This window comes from Marmota monax, unplaced genomic scaffold (assembly GCF_021218885.2).
Source record: "Marmota monax isolate L192 unplaced genomic scaffold, Marmota_monax_Labrador192_F-V1.1 WCK01_AAM20220418_F8-fsc00003, whole genome shotgun sequence".
In the NCBI taxonomy this organism is placed as follows: Eukaryota; Metazoa; Chordata; class Mammalia; order Rodentia; family Sciuridae; genus Marmota; species Marmota monax.
This window is the reverse complement of record NW_026694084.1, coordinates 31798447-31815716: the sequence shown is the minus strand read 5'-3', so window position 1 is coordinate 31815716 and position 17270 is coordinate 31798447. Positions and strand designations below refer to the sequence as shown.

General features: G+C 40.8%; 1 long non-coding RNA gene across 1 annotated transcript; it reads right to left on the bottom strand.

The window, feature by feature from the left end:
* Positions 1–11548: 11548 nt before the first annotated feature.
* Positions 11549–17019, bottom strand: LOC124106973 (uncharacterized). The gene is made up of 2 exons (XR_006856248.1): positions 16670–17019; positions 11549–13015 (listed from the first exon to the last, which is right to left on the bottom strand). It is a non-coding gene; the product is annotated as an uncharacterized LOC124106973 (long non-coding RNA).
* Positions 17020–17270: the final 251 nt, after the last annotated feature.

Genomic DNA, 17270 nt, shown 5'->3' with positions numbered 1-17270 from the left:
ACACGCTTCATTGTCTTTATGAGTCTCTTCCATTATCTCTTGATAAATATATCCTTGTGTCTAGGAACGAAATATGGTCCCCTGGGCCCAGTTGGCTCTGTGTTTATATGGTGTCTGGGGAGCGGGTGGAGGGTTGGCCTTGGTAAAGTTATAAACTTGTTGAAGTTCAAACTCAGAACACCTTTTAACATCTGGCAAATGTAAACCCTTTTCCCTTTTAATTTTTGTTTAGGTCTTTCTCAAAAAAACAAAAAACAAAAAGAAAGAGAGAGAGAGAGAGAGAGAGAGAGAGAAGAAAAGAAAGAAAACTAAAAATTATTTCTCTAACAATTTGGCTTAGCTGAGAGGCCTGTAAGCAATGCAGTGGAAACAGTTACATCATAAACTATTTAAAAACCTGACCTAAAATGGGAAATCGGGGAGATAGCACAGTACTCCATCTTGCTGGATCCCATACTGGAAAGTTGAGGACGAAGGAGGATTAAGTGTTCTGAGCATTCTGGAACTGGAGTTTCATACCTGGGAGACCCAAGTGCAGACAGACAGACAACAGCTCAAAGGCTGACCTATACAATTTTAACTGAGGCGGGGGTCAATTAAAATAACACTAGACTTTGCTGGTTTGGCGAGTTTTATCGATAAGGGAAACAATATAAGGAAAGAGTTTAAGAAGAAAACTTTTAAAAGTTTCTTAAACTTCTTAAACTTCTGTAATGCTCTCTGTTTCCCCCTCTTTCTCTTCCCTTCCTTTCCTTCTCCCAAGCTTAGGATTTAAATCTAAATTTAAATTAGGATTCCAGGCAAAATCCTGTAAGTGACTCTTCCTTAATATAAAAGCAGCTACTGTGCTTTCGAGTATCCATGATCAGTGCTTGGGCGAGGAGGTGGTAGGATTTTGAAGCTGCAGGGGAAGTCAGGTGTCATCTCATTTGATCTACTCTCTTGGAAATGAGGAACTTGCAGGCATGCAGGTGAAATGATGTGCCCAAGGTCACCCGACTGGAGAGTAGCAGCATCAGGGCCAGGTCACAATTCCTGCCTCCATCTGTTATAAATCCTCCTGGACAGGCTTTGTGGCAAGCTACCAGCAAAGCTTATTGGAAAGCAGTTAAGGACGTTCGACCGTCTGCAGATGTGATTTTAGAGGTTATTTATTTGCTTTACTGCGGATCATGACTTCCCCTCCATCCGTCTTCTTGTTCCAGGGCCAGATTCTGCCTTTTGATGTTCTTTGTGCCATTCTTGTTGCCTTTGGCCCAAATCTGAAGCAGGGCTTGACCTGAAGCTACTGGTGCCTTTGTTTGCTCTCAGAGGATTTCCCCTCCCTGTGGGAGATCCTGGAAAATCAGTTGTCTTCGTGTTACTTTCTGCACAAGATGCATCCTGCCTCTTCTGTGTCATAGGATCCTTGAGCTGGGAGAGACCTCGAGGTCTTCAGCCCACCCCACCCAGCTCAGGCATGCCTTCCAAAAGCTCCCTGGTGTGTGTGCACACATTCTTATGGCTTGAAGGAAAAGGAGGACCAAAGATTCCCTGTCCTGACTTCTTCCTGCAGGTAAAGGGGTGAGAGTCAGGGGTTAGATGGCTCATCCCCTGGAAGGTGGCAGAGCCCAAGCTGCAGTTCAGGTTCCCATCCTTATTCTAGCTTCATCCTCTGTACCATCCAAGAACCGTTCAGTGAATCATGAATCTATTTATTTGTTCATCATAATGAATTTCCTAAGCCTTTATTTTACCTATTATTAATAGTTATGGACAAATTGACATTTTAGCCAGAGGAAAAAATCCTTTAACTCTTCAGTTTTTTGAAGGTTCTATCAGTTTTCTAATGCTGCTGTATCATATTATGATAAACTTTGCATAAGCCAACGCATATTTATTATCTAATGGTCAGAAGTCTGATATGAGTGTTGCTGAATGAACATGCAGGAATTGGTCAGCGGGGATGTTCCCCTGGAAGTTCGTTGCCTTTTCTAGCTTCTAGAGGCTGCCTACCTTCCTTGGTTTATGGCATGGTCCCTTACGCCATCTTTGAAGTAAGCCACTCTAACTCTGAATCCATTATTTCTGACTCTCTTATAGGGCACTCATGATTACATTTGTCTCACTTCAATAATCCAGGAATATCCTCTCAATATCCTTAATGCAATTGTATCAGCAATATCTATTTTGCAATATAAAGTAATGTCTTCACAGGTTCTTGGGATTCGGGCCTGAACATCTTGGAGGACTGCTGTTCTGCCTACCACAAGTATCATAGACAAAGTAGCCCAGAGACATCACTCACAGATATGCAAAAAGGACATCTTTGCAGAGAAGGGTTGCTTGAGCCACATTCTGAGGCCTGTGAAGGGCAAGTGAGATGGGCAAGGGTAAGAAAGAAGGGCCTGCTTGGGTGTGACTGTTTGGATATGGCACCTTTGGGGAAATGTCCAAACATGCCAGATGACTGTGGAAGACTATTAGCACATGAAAACACTCTTCCTAATATCTCAAGTTGCATTCACAGAGCAGTTAGAATAAGAGATGCAATGAGACATGTGACCTAACACAACACAATATTGTAAATGGAACATTTGGAATAGTTGGAGAGTGGAGGAGTATAAAGAGTATAAGGAGTACATATAGAGAGGTGTCTGTATTTCAAGTCTGTCTGTCATTAGGGAACAAAGATAATCAGAAAGGGTTGGGTGATAGGAACTGTGTAAAAAATTAATTGTCTGAAAAGGAGAAGCCACAGGATGAAAAATATTTATTTTAAAAGGGCTAAAGCAATGGATTAGGCCCCAACTTCCTTAATAAAATTCTTATAGCACAAGAATTAAAACCAAGCATCAATAAATGGGATGGATTCAAACTTAAAATGTTCTTCTTAGCAAAAGAAACAATTAGTGAGGTGAAGAGAGAGCCTACAGAATGGGAGCAAATTTTTAAATGAATAAATTTTTTTAAAAAAGGGCTAAAGCAAGCATAATGTTTTAGGGAGTTTTAAACTCTGTGATATCACAAACAGGAAACATTCATAGTTGCCAACTGTATCCTAGAAAATACTTAAGTTGGATCAAACAATTGATTCTCAAACTCTTTGTATAACATCCTATTTAAAAATTCACTTGGGGTCATCTTTGGCTAGACTTTAACATGGTAGTCTTTCTCAGTTTACTGAAAATAGGACAAATAATAAAGTGGATTTTTAAAAAATTTAAAAGTTTCTTTTCCAATTAAAAAAATCTTTCAAGTTTTCTGCTAGCAAGTACATACACAAATGAATGGATCTTAATAAATGAAAAAGTAGATTTGGTGCTAGGTTGTGAGATGTGAAGGACTACACACACACACACACACACACACACACACACACTTATGTGAGTTCTATGAATTCTGTTTCTAATTCTGCTCTAAATGGTTATGTTCATAATTCATTTGGGCATTATGATTCCTTCATATTCTGTCACAATTCAGATGGCTACTACCTTTCTATCACAAGTAGTTGTACTAAGTGTCTTCTAGGTTTTCTTATACACTGAGGAGACACAGGGCCATGTCCAACATTGCATTTTGAAAGGATAGTTTGAATTTTGGAGCTATCACTCTCAGACAAATTAGGCAATGGTAATTTCTTCAACTCCCTCCAATGCATTATGTCCTTTCACCCCTATAAACCTCTGTATCTCAATTTTTTATAAAAAAGAACCAGGAAGAGTGTCAAGCCCATGGCAGTAGTTCAATCAATGATTGTAGAACAAACAAAGGGGACAATGAATGAAAAGCTGGAGGTAAATTGCCCACACTTTCAGAGCTACTAATTGGCAGTGCTGAACTTGAACCAGTGTCTGTTCAGTTCCAAAGCCTTTGTTCTGTGCACCTAAAATGCTGCTGATGTAAGTTTAATGTTGACTTATTGAATGTTCACCATGTGTCAGACACTGTTCTAGACGTTTTCAAGTGACAGAGACTTTGAGAAAGTATGGAATTTGCCCAAGATTACTAACTTTGTAAGAGTAAAGAAATATTTGAATGCAGACCCAACTTCTTCTGCTATCCAGAGTGACCCTGGTTTACAGAACAGGACCACAGATTAATTCAATGAGGACAGAGTCAGCCAGGGGAATGGAGAATGACCACCTGGTTGGAGGTGTTGGAAGGCACACATCCTTTGCACAATCTCTCATCTGCACTTTAAAATCAGATTCAGTGGAGCCCTAGGGATCTTGTGGTCATGTCCCATAGCCCTGCAGAGTCTGAGGCTATATCACCTGGACTCTTATCTATCCTAGTTCTCCTTTTATCTGCTATAAATTTTGAAATTCCCTATATGGTTTAAATCAAATAATGATTTTAAAGCATTAAAAGTTAGAGAAGCCAATATCCCACGAAACTTTCCTTAATATCTGCACTGTTGGGGATCTAATTATGTAGTGAGACTGCTCATCCAGTTTCTGATGTATCTCTATGTTGGAAAAAGTTTGGCTTTATAAACCAAATTTTGTCTCTGTACACCCATATTTCCAAATAATAACAGTGATTTTGTGGCCTCAGATATGACGTGAATTTTTAGGCAGTCTTGAAATGAATGTGTATCCTGATGCTGTTGGGTGGAATGTTCTGTAAATACCAATTGGGTCAAATTGGCCAATAGTGTTGTTCAACTTTTCTGCATCTTTAATAATCTTCTGGATATTTGTTATATTGATTATTGAGAAAAAAGTGTTGAAGACTCCAGATTTAATAGAAGTATCTATTTCTCCTTTTAGTTCTCCCAGTTCCTGTGTTTGGAATCTCTACTAAACACTCAGGACTGCTCTGTCTTCTTGGAGAGTTGACCCCTTTATCATCATGTAATGTCTCTCTTTATCCCTGATAATAGTCCTCTTCCCAAAGTCTACTTTATCTGGTATAGTTACCCCGACTTTTTAAAATTTCTGTTTGCATGTTATGTCTTTCCCTCTCCTTTTATTTTAAGCCTTTCGATGTCTTTTTCTCAAAAGAGGTAAAGAACATAAAATTGGACCTTTGTTCATTATCCAGTCTGTTAATGTCTGTCTCATAATGTGTGTGCTTTGATTGTTTATAGTCACTCTATTTGGTAGGTTTGATTTATATCTACTATCTTGCTAACTTCCATTTGCTCCATGTGTTTTTCTTTTGTCTTTATTTTCTTTCTTTTGAATTGAATATTTATTAATGATAACTATTTTATGTCAGTTTTGGCTAATTATCATATCTCCTTTACAAATGCTTAAGGTGGTAGCCTTAAGGTTCATCGTATGTAATTTTTGCTAACCAGCATCTGTCAAACCAATGATTCCACTTTAAGTATAGTGTAAGTACCTTCAATAGCAGTGTACTCCTAGGTCTTCCCTCCCATCCTGTGTGTTATTGCTGGTCCTTTTACTTTTATACATGCTATGCATACAATATATATTGCTATTATTTCACTATGGACTTCAGATTTTTCTTTTGGACAATTAAATACAAGAAAAAATGAGTTTTACATTAACTTTCATTTATGTCATTTCTAGCACCTTTCCCTTCCATTCTATCCGGCATATTCCTTCTACCTGAAGAAATTCCTTTCAATTATAGGCTGCTGGCAATGAATTCTGTCAGTTCTTGTTTGACTGAAAAAGTGATTATGACTCCTTCATTTATGAAATTATTTCACTGGGGATAGAATTTTGGTTTGCAGTTTTAATTTTTTTCTTCTTTTGGCACTTTGAAGGTGTTGTCCCATTTGCTCATGGTTTGCACAGTTTCTAACAAAAAGTCTTTGTTTTTATTGGTGAAATATGTCTTTTTTCTTTTGCTGCCTTTAAAATCTTCTCTTTGCCATAGATCTTCAGCTGTTTGAATACAACATGTATAGCAGTGTTTTAGTCAACTTTTTCACTGCTCTGATTGCAAGACCACAGGAACAATTTTACAGGAGGAAAAGTTTATTTGGGGGCTCACAAATGCAGGGATCATAGCCCACAGACATCCAGTTCCATTCCTTGGGCTTCAAGGTGAAGCTGAACATCATGGTGAAGAGTTTGGTGGAGGAAAGCAGCTCACATGATGATCAGGAGGAAAGAAAGACTAAGTTCAGCTCTCTAAATATAGACCCCAAAGGCATGCCTCCAGTGACTCCCCTCCTCCAACTACATCCTACCTGCCTTCCTTCAGTCACCACTCAGTTAATCCCATCAGAGGATCAACTCACTGACTGGGTTAAGGCTCTCACAATCCAATCATTTCTCCTCTAAACCTTAAATTGTCACCCATGAGCTTTTGAGGAACATCTGACATCCAAAACATAACAAGTAGTATATGTGCATGTTTTGTATTTATTGTATTTCATCTTCTTTGAGTTTGTTGGACCTGTGGTTTATTGATTTTTATTAATCTGAGAAAATTCTCAGCCATTATTTCTTCAAATATTTCTTGTGTCCCAGTTTCTTCCTTTCTTTTTTTTTTCTAGAATCCCAGTGACATATATGCCTTGATATTATGCCATAGCTCTTGGCTTGCCTACTCCTTTCCACCCTCTTCCAATCCTTTGTTGTCTGAGTTTCAGATTGTATAATTTCTCTTTACATATCTTCAAGTTCTCTAATTCCTTCTTTAACTGTATCAGGTCTACTGATGAGACCATTAAGAAACTTCTTCATATATTAGTGTTTTTAATTTCTAGTACTTCCATGTGATTCTTTGTTAAATTTTCCACCTCATGTGCTGAAATTTTCATTTCATGTGTTGAAATTATCCATCCAATCATGCATCTTTTGTGCCTTTTCCACTAGAGACTTTAACATCTTAATTAGTTTTCTAAGATTCCCTTGTTGATATCATCTAAGTCTGTTTCATTTCTGAGTCTAGTTTCAGTGATTGCTCTAGCTCTTGAAAATATGTTTTATTATTTTCTTTCTTATTTATTTGAATGACCCATAACTTTTTCTTTATGACAGTAAAAACTGAGATATGTGATTTTATCATTAATAATGTGTATACCTTTGTTTTTGCTAGGAGTTTCAGAGAGGAGTCATGTTGATTTCGTCATTTGAGTTAGAAGTTAGGCTCAGCATGAGATTTGTTGTTGACATAATTACCTTTCTTCCACTACAGGATTCAGACTTCAGAGGTACCTGGTGTTTAGGGTGGAGGATTGTTTTCCAGATGACTTTTCTTAAGATATACTCCACTATCAGGTTTAGGTCTTCCTTTTGCCCTGAGGCCCTGAGGTGATCTCTTCCCATACTCTTTTCATAGCAGTAAACTGCTCCTGACGAGGGAGAAGGATGGATGGTGTTCCTTTTTATTCTGGTTGAGACTCATTCCTAGGTGGCCACCCTGTCCTTAAATACTTTGGTGGTTTTTATCACTTAGATCTGAAATGTTCCCTAAAGGCTCATATATTGTAGCTTGATCTCCATGCAGCAATATCCAGAGGAGCCACTTCTGGAAAATAATTGGATCAGGAGGGCTCTAACATCATCAATTGATTAATCCATTGAAGAAATACAAATTTGATGGTATTAGTGGCAGGTTGTCAAAACTGTGGGAGGTGGGGGCCTAGATGGAAGAAGTGGGTCACTGGGGGCATACCCTATAAGAGTATTTCCTGTCCTTGATCCTTTCCTTAGTCTTTCTTTCTCTCTGCTTCTTGTCTGCCATGAGGCAAATAACTTTCCTCTGCTATGATGTTCTGCCTCACTTCAAGCCCGAAGCAATGGATCTGGCTTACCTTGGACTGAAACCATAAGCCAAAGTAAATGTTTCCTCCTCTAAGTAGTTTTCCTCAGGTATTTTGTCTCAGCAATGAAAAGATGACTGACACAGTGGTAGTCCATTCTCCACAACCCTGCCCTTCCCTAAGCTATAGAAGACCCAGTTGGTCTGGGCCTAGGATATATTTCTGCTTTCTCCCAGAAAGAGAGTCCTTTTCTATTTTCTTCCTATTGCTAGAGTGAGTCTTCACCATTTTTTAAGGCTATAACTGTTTGCTGCTCTTTCCCTGTGGATTTAGATTAATGTTCTAAATAAAGGTAGGGTAGGAGATGCAGGTAGGTACAGGTAGGGCTTCATGACTTTCCTGTATTGCCTGTTGTCCTTTTTGAAGCCTGAGGGCTCATATATTATGGCTTGATCCCCACAGCAATATGCAGGGAGTCTTTTTAGGACTCTCATCCTGTCTCTAATCATCCTTATGAGTATTTGATGGTTTGTTGAGAAAAGCTAGTGATATAAATTCTCATATGTCTGTGGCTTTCAGGGCTTCAAGAATCTCATTCTAGCCCACAATAACCTTTAAAAATTTACTAACCTTTTAAAAAATTTAGCTCAGTTCTTATTAACAGCTACTATGGTTTCTGGTGGCACCTGTCCTACATAAACATGTGCTCATATCCTGGCTCATCTTGAAGTCATCTTTCTTTTGAATCAAGCTTAGTTTTCTGTTCTCTCATTAAAAAAAGTTGTGAACTTTGCATATTGTTTAATATTTTTTTAGTACTTCAAGGAGTGCATTTTTCCCCTATTTTCTCCATCCCAAGTGGAAGCCAAATGCCTTTCAGAGATTCTTTTTTAATTTCCAAGTAAATATGACATATATTATGGTGCAGAACTTGATGTCTTGACATACAATACACAATCAAGGTAATTAACATATCCATCAATTCATATAGCGAATTTTTTTCTTTTGTTCTTTTTTCTCCTTTTGTTCTTCCTTTTCTTTCTTTCTTTCTTCGTGGTGACAAGAGCACTGAAGGTCTACCTTCAGCAGTCTGCACAGCCCTCTTTTTGACAGAATCACAGACGCTCAATGAGAGTTTCCATGGAACTTTCCTTCTGTCATCTCTGAAGTTTACTTCAAGAAACACACTTTTGAGTATCCAGGATTCCCAGATCTTGCTTTCAGGCAACTCATATCCTACTAGGAACATTGAATGAACCAACAAATAATTCTTGGACAGCAAGTAAGTGCTAGAATATCGATTACCTATGTTAGCAAATAAGAAGTGTCAATGGATCGTATCCTGGGTAAGCGACAAAGACTTCCTCTGGGAGACGGCACCTGCCAAAGTCCTTAAAACAAAAATATTTTCCCTTTATACAAAGTTGAGTAGGGCCTCCTAAGAAGACACAGCATATTCTGAGTAGTAGAATTAGCCAAATTTCTGTGTGAACAAACTTGAATAGGGAGAATAGTGTTACTCCCCATTCACAGACTCTGTTGTTACTAATTTGGTGTGAGGACATTCAAGCTTTTCCCCCCTAGAATATATATTTATACAGTATATTCTAAAATATTTGATAACTGCTTAACAACCCAATAATGCCAAAAAATTCACTTTATTTTTATTTATCTGCATTTGTATTTATTTATTTATTTATTTTCATTCATTCATTCATTCATTTATTTTTGGTACTGGGATTGAATCCAGGGTCACTCTTCCACTGTGCTACATCCTTAGCCCTTTTTTATTTTTCATTTTGAGACAGAATCTTGCTAAGTTGCTGAGGCTGGCATTGAACTTAGGATCCTCATGGCTCAGCCTCTTGAATAGCTGGAATTACAGGTGTGCCCACCGTGCCTGGACTACTATTAGGCTTTTTGGTACGTGCTTTTTTGGATACATGCTATCAAAATGCTTTCCAAACTGGAAAATTTGCTTTCCCAGTAGTATAGTGCCCATCTTCTCAGATCCTCACAAGCATTATGAAGTCACATTTTTAAAACTTGACTACTCTGATAGATTGAAAACTGGCATTTCATTAACTTCAAAGATGCATTAATTTGAATATGAGTAATCTGACAATTTGAAACACTTATATTCCCCTTTTCCTTTCGTTTTTATGAATTCTTTTATACCCACTGGTGATGGAACATCACATTTTTGGCTTCTCTTTGAGAATTGTAAGATAGGGGAATATACTTACTGGCTGTCTATACTGCAAAATCTGTCCGCTAAAACCTAGAACAGGGGTATTCAAATCTGATTGTTCAAAACTGTTTTGGGAGCTTTGTAAAACACACATATTTCTGGGCCCATCCATAGTAATTTGATTCAATAGCTCTAGGGCAAGTCTCAGGAAACTGCATAAAAACTCTAGAAGTTCCTATTATCTCAGTCTGATTGAAGAAATGTGTTTTGGGTTTTCATGCTCCAGTTGTCCTCCGAGGTATCGTTAGGCCTCGTGGGTTCTGCTCTCCACTTAGAGCTGGGCAGGGGATCTATCACAAGGATGAACCTGGAAAACTTTGGCTTTTCAGTCTAATACCAGGTCTGTCACTTGCTAAGCTGTGGGACCAAGCACAGCTTGGCTGATTTTCGTTTTCCTCATCTTTAACTGGAGAGAATAATAGTATTCAAAATATTCCATTATTACTAAATAAAGGATGGCAGTTAAGAGGTGGGTTGCAATGGTCCTAGAATGAGAGAATAAGGATCTGAAAGAGGAGCAAAGAAAAGATGGATCTAAGAACCATTAGGAAAAAAGCATTGAAAGGTACACGCTTCACTTTTATTGAATGCAGACTGTGGCAGGAACCAGGAGAACCATGTACCTTGTACTATCCCCTTAATCCTTTGCCAACTCTGAGACAGGTACTATGCCCATTTTCACACGAAGAACCTGATATACAGGGAGAATGGAGTTATCGTTTATCGACATTGGAAAGGCTTGTGAAAGAGCAGGTTTGGGTGGAGAGCAGAAGCTCCATTGTGTGCATGCTAACTAAGTTTGAGATGTCTGTTCGACATTGAGCAGAGACAGCAAAGAAGACAGTTCTTGTGTGACTGTGGGGTTTATGGGAAAGGTCTAGACTAGAAAGACAAATTTGGAAGTCATCAGCCCATAGGTGTTAGCAAACCTGATGGGTAGAAATGAACTGAAAGGACCAGATGAAAAGAGAAGAGAGTTCCAGATCCGAGCTCTGGATCTAGTGTTACACCATCAGGAAGTTCAGAAGCGACTGGCAAAAAGAGACACAGAAGATGGTGAGTGAGGAAGGAGTGAATCCAGGATAGGCAGTACCTCACTGTTCATCCACTTTAATTCTAAAAACACTGATTGCCAAAATGATAATACCCAGGCAGTGTAATCTTAGCCAAGTGAAGACAGGATATCTGTTTCATAGGCATTTGCAGGAAGAATGAATGACGTGTCTCAGCAGAACTCAAACACAGATGTCCCTTACCCAAGAGCCTACATATTCTCCACTACTCTAGGAATTGGTTGTTTTTTAAATGGCCAGATAGTAAGTATTTTAGATTAAGTGAGTCAACTGGCAAAATCATGGCTATTATGTAGGTGCTTCTTATAATCCATGAACATGAAGCCACTCAAAACGTAAAGCCACTCTTAGCTCAAGGGCCATAAAACAAACAATAGCAACCACAGCCGACTTCTGGCTCATGCTGCTGTCCGCACCTCACTGTTTATCTACTTTAATTCTAGAAACATCGATTACCAGAATGATGATGCTCAGGCAGAGTCATGTTCGCCAGCTATCCCGGGTTCACACAAAACGTCACAGTAACCCAAACGAACTCATTTCACCAATGCAATAGCTTAACGTCTTTTATTTTTTCATATAAAGGGGGCCTATCATCAAATCCAGCAACTTCATTTTTCCCAAGACACTATTTCTTGTTCCATTTTTTGCTTAGCTACATAGTCGGTGAAGAAATGGAGCGAGAAAGCCAGCACAACATTTGCATGAGTGTGTTCGTCATCGACTGTGACCTCTAAAGTGGGTTTCTTCCCTGGCAGTGTGACAATGAAAGGGTATTTCCCTCTCCTCTTGTTTTCTCTATGCCTGTCAAAAGAGAACCCGCTGAAACCTCAAGAAAGGCCAGATATTTTCCCCGAGGTCACAGCAAGGGGTGTCATTATGATTCATTACTCCAGCCCATGAACTGAACCCACAGCAGCACTGTTTTCAGGAAGGTGAAGTTCATACTTGGTAATATCGACTTCTATTTCTCTTAACTTTCTACCAAATTACAGTTCAGTGAACTGGAGTCATATTTGACATTTGCACCTTCTTTGGCAGTTCCCTTAGCCCTCCCCAAATCCCGCCAACCTTCAGACTGAGGAATCCATTCACAGAGGAAGCTTGCTGGATCTCCGGGCCACTTTCGGTTCCTCAATGCTACTCCCTCTTAAACTGTTTTACAAGGACACATAGATTCATTAGGAAAATAGCAACAGCACACACCTCTTCACTTCCCATGACACATGTATTTGCAGACGTTTCCAATTGATCATGACATGATTGTTGCTAGAAATTCGGCCTAAGGCCAACACGCTTTCTTGGAATTGTTCCTATTGAGAAAAACATTTAATTATAAAATCCAGTGGTCTTCATTGAGTGGTCTCTGTATGCAAAAGGTGATCAAAGGCACTAAATTCCTGGACTCAGGCAACAGTCCAGACCCATCCGTTTCAGTCTTGGGTCTTTCTACAGCTAAACTTCATCCTTAGGCTTAAATTGCGGATGAGTGCCTTTTCTCCCTCACCTCTCCTGAGGTTGGCTGGTGGATAAGGTCTGGGTATGCTGGATACCGTACAAAGTTTCCTCAATGATTAACCGAATGTCTTCCACAAAGCACATCTTTTCTTCTTTCCCTGATTTGGAATGTTTCTTTAGCCTAGACTCCTCACTGCCAATTCAAGGAGATTTTCTATTTATCTTGAAGGCTTTATGCCTTCGATAATATGCACTGTAGACAATGAGATCTTACATTTATGGTATTTCTTTCTCAGGATTCAGGACAATGTCCAATACAGGTAGATAATCTGAGAATGTGTGTTAAGTCACACTGAGAAGATTAAATGTGATAATTAATAGCTTTTTGGTGTTGTCTGGTTGACATATTTGAAAGGAACAGAAAAAGGGTGAAAGGCCAATATTAAGGACTGGATAATAGGCTAAGATCCCTGTGGGCAGGGGACCCACGTGTGCTGACCCAGTGGATGATGTCCATGGAGCTGGTGCAGGGCTGTTGAAGTGAACCAGAAAGAGGTGTGTCTGAAAAACACAGCAGAGAAAGAAATGTCACACAGGGAGCTGAACAGAAAGGAAGAAGATCACACAAGGAGACAAATCAAACTGCAGGTTACTGAGAGAGGGAGGGAGCCATCTGAGAGTCTGAAGAATTAGTCTTCAGGCTTGCTTCCGTCTCTTCTGTGATCTTGGTCAATGACTTAATCCTCCTGGCCTCAGCTTCCCCATCTACAGAACAGACACAACAACTCTGCACATAGTCCTTGTAAGAATTATTATTAGTCTTTCTTTCACTCATTAACAACTCTCTTTGGTGCACAACTCCAGGGCTGGCAAATGGGGAAATTCCTAGCAAGCTTCCAGCAAGGTCAATTTGCTAGGAGGGGAGAGAATCCACTTCTAAGACTTTTGAAATCACACAGTGTTTGTACGGCTTGTCTGATGGGACCTGAGGGCTGTAACACGCACAAAAGAGCATTGTCTTCTCAGAATCTGCTTGCAGTCTTTGCACAGACTCATATGTCACTTTAAAGGGTTAACAGGAAACTAGATGTCATCTTGTCAGCCTCTTTGATCGCTTCCAGCTGGGAGTCATCGAGCTCTGCTCTGAAGACCCCCAGACCCCCCTGTGTACTTTTCTGGCAGCAAAGATACTGGCTTATCTACTCTGTTCCCTTCCCTGAAGGTAAGCAACTCAGAGGCAGGTGCCACAGCTGGGTCACCAGCTTTGGCAGAGCTCTGCCAACCTGTCTTGCATTGGTACAGGTTCACTATAAGCCTGTTGAGTAGCTGGGGGATGAAAAGACTGAAGGAGCCATAGATGCGCCACGGAATCCTGAGGCCCACACCCATGGTGACCAATCAACACCCTCCTACCCACTGAATGGACAAAAAGGTGCCCCTGAAATCTTGTTCTTACGGATTCTCCAGGGCCTAGCACAGAGCTGGGCACTCAGGATACTTTTTTTAATGTAATTTTTAAAAAATTTATATATGACAGCAGAATGCATTACAATTCTTATTACATATATAGAGACACTTTTTCATATCTCTGGTTGTATACATAGTATATTCACACCAATTTGTGTCTTCATACTTGTACTTTGGATAGTAATGATCATCACATTCCACCATCATTAATAACCCCATGCCCCCTCCCTTCCCCTCCAACCCCTCTGCCCTGTCTAGAGTTCGTCTATTCCTCCCATGCTCCCGCTCCCTATCCCACTATGAATCAGCCTCCTTATATCAGAGAAAACATTTGGCATTTGGTTTTTTGGGATTGGCTAGGAGACTTTTTAAGAACTGGTTAATGACTGACTTACTCATTGCATTTCTCAACTATAAGAAACCCATTACCCTAGAAAGAGCATCAGCAAGGTTGTCTCACTTCATGCATTCATTCTTCAAAGCGAATAGCACTGCGTTTGGGACAGTGTCACGCACTTTCCCTGAGCCTCCAGTCTGTGATTTATAGTGCAGATTGGCAAACCACAGCCCAAGGATCAAATCCAGTCCATAGCCATCTGCTTTTGCAAGCAAAATTAACCTGAAGAAGTTCTAGGGGATTCTTCAGCAGTCTCATAGCACATCCCTATTTCAGTCTTGCCTCACGTGAGTCGTCCAAAATGCAGGTGTCTGGGTCCTCACCGCCCAGCTGACCTCTGGTACTCCTGACTCCCTTCATTCTGACGCAATGGCCTCAAATCTCTGCCCACACTACCCCAGCCTCCTACTCTCCATCTCATGTCCCTTGTCCCGGTCACCTCTGTGACTTTGTCAATTCTTCTCTTCCAGGAATCTACTCTCTCCTGTTTCCTTTCAACTGACCCAGGTATGGTTCAGCTCTGGTGTCCCTCCACTGTGCCCCCATCACGTGCCACACATTTACCAATGCCAGGCAAGCATGGTGGCAGGGGCTGGCCTTCTCCCAGGGCACTCACCTGTGCCATCTCACCACTGAACACTTGCCTTTCTGGCTTCTCTTTACTACCCATCCTGACCCGTTGAGTCTCATCTGAAGTGTCACTTCCTGTGGCAGTCAGTTCTCAAACCCCTAACTTTTACTCTGAGCCCTCGCCCTCTGCCTTCACAGGCCTTTCCCAAGGCACTTACGCTGTGCAGGTTAGGTGACATGATTATTTACTAACATGAGCAAACAGCTCCATAAGGGCAAGAAATGCATTGGTCCTGTAGAACAAGGAAGTATCAATGGGACAGGGCCCAAGAGATAAGTGTCTGGTGAATGAAAAGATTGGACTCCACTCCTTCCTTCAATTTTAAGTAACCAGGTTGAGGGTGGGTCCGTTATCAAAAAACACTAAGACAGAAACCAACCTCCCCATCCAGGAGATGGGTGTGTGGTAGTAGGCTTTGCTCTGCAAATGGGATTTTATCCTAAGAAAAATGGAAGAATCCAGGAAGACAAGGTTTTCTTGGTGAGAATATTAGTGTGTCTAATGAAAAGAACCTCATTGCTCTCTACATCCCTCAAGCAGCAAAAAGAACCCAAGATGTGTATTGAGATGCGGTCTCAGTCCAGTCAAGCTCTGGAAGCAGGCTGTAGCCAGCAGACAAAATGAGGCTAAAAGACAGAGCCGGTCCCACAGATAATGGCCCTATATTTAGAAGTTTTGTTCCAAATATAATCAGATTCCAAGGGCCTATAGGAGTTTATTTCTTTATGAAAATGAGGACCCAGCACCTTCAGAAATAAGCGCTTTCAGAGCAGTGGCCTCTGTACACTGGTGCACGTTACTCTGAAGAATAACAACAAGGCTTCTTTGACCCAGGAAAGTCACGGCCTGAAACATTTATTTTTGAAGCAGCATTTATTTTCTGCTGGTTTAGAACATGCTTCCCTGAGGAATAACCTTCTGGCCGCCCCAGAAATGCTGATCTGGGGATTGTGTAATGTCAGCCCTTCCCGCACCCTGTCTGCTGTCATTCCTCACTGCAGGAGGCAGCCAGCCCACCCCTTCCCGTCCCCTGTCTTGCTCTTTCCTGGGGATTGAAAATTACTCCTGCAAAGAGTGGAATGAAATATACATAGGACACATTCCCAAATAGATGGGCCTATTTCTGAAGCAGAGCACGGAGGAATCTGAATAAAGAGATTGAGAAGGAAAAATTCATATATATATATATATATATATATATATATAAATACTTATATATTCCGCCCAGCCCCCACTCCAAACCCCTTCCTGCCCAAGTTTATGTTTGCTGTGGCCTCTTTCAGTCAGCCTGACTTCCTGGGCTGCTTTGAGAAACAGGAGAGGGGAGCTTAACAAATGTTTCCGTGTTTGCTTTTTAAGCAAGCACAGGTAAGAAGGCGCCCTGTTCACAAGAGTCCCAGTAAAAAATAGCAGGTGGCGGCTGGCGGAAAGAAATGAAACCCTAGAACATTTCGGTCCTCATGACCCTGTTATCGACCCTTCTGATCAGAACGTGACTCCTGATTGATTTTGAGGAAAGTTCTAAGACCTCAGGCTATTTGCCTCCTTCCCTTTTCTCACAGAGTTTGCTCATGTGTATCTGGTCTTAGGGCTTCTGATTGACACCCACTCCCAGTTCCTCTTTCCCAGGTGAACTTCAAGAGCTTGTGAACGATACATCCCTCTGATGAGATGAGTAAGTAGTTGCCATCTACCCACGAACCTGAGCTGAGGGACTTACCCATGTTAGGCCCAGGGAGGAGGGGACTCAAAGAGAGGGGCGTGGAGGTTCCTTCCTCTTGAATACATTTACTGGTATATTCCAAGCAGCTCAGGCAAGCCAGGAGATGTGGGTCCAAGATTCTGCGAGTTGCCCTTACGTCTTCACCTCTCTCTGACTTAGTAGTTCTGTCCGTTAAATGGAATAAGCACCTCTCACCCGTTGTTTTACAGGGCTAATGTTTTAGAGGGAGGCATTTGCGCAAACTCTGCTTCTCTCCCCCGCTAAGATGAGACATCAGAAGTGTAGCACATCAGGTTCTCTTCTCAACCCTTGCTGCGCTTTAGAATTGAGTGGAGCCCTGGAGACAATGACACTCTGACTTTATCTTCCTGGTTGAGAATAGGACCTGTTATGGGCCTTTTTTTTTTTTTTTAATGCTCGCTGAGTGATTTTGTTGTGCAGTCAGCTTTGGGAACTGCTAATAAACAAAAGAGTTGTGGATGTTGAAAGAAAGGAGAACTTGTGAATTAGGGTGGGTAGGCAGGAACGGCTTGGAGGAAAAGAGGAATTTGAGCAGCAGAAGAAGCCATACGGAGGGGAAGTGACAGAGGGGACGGGG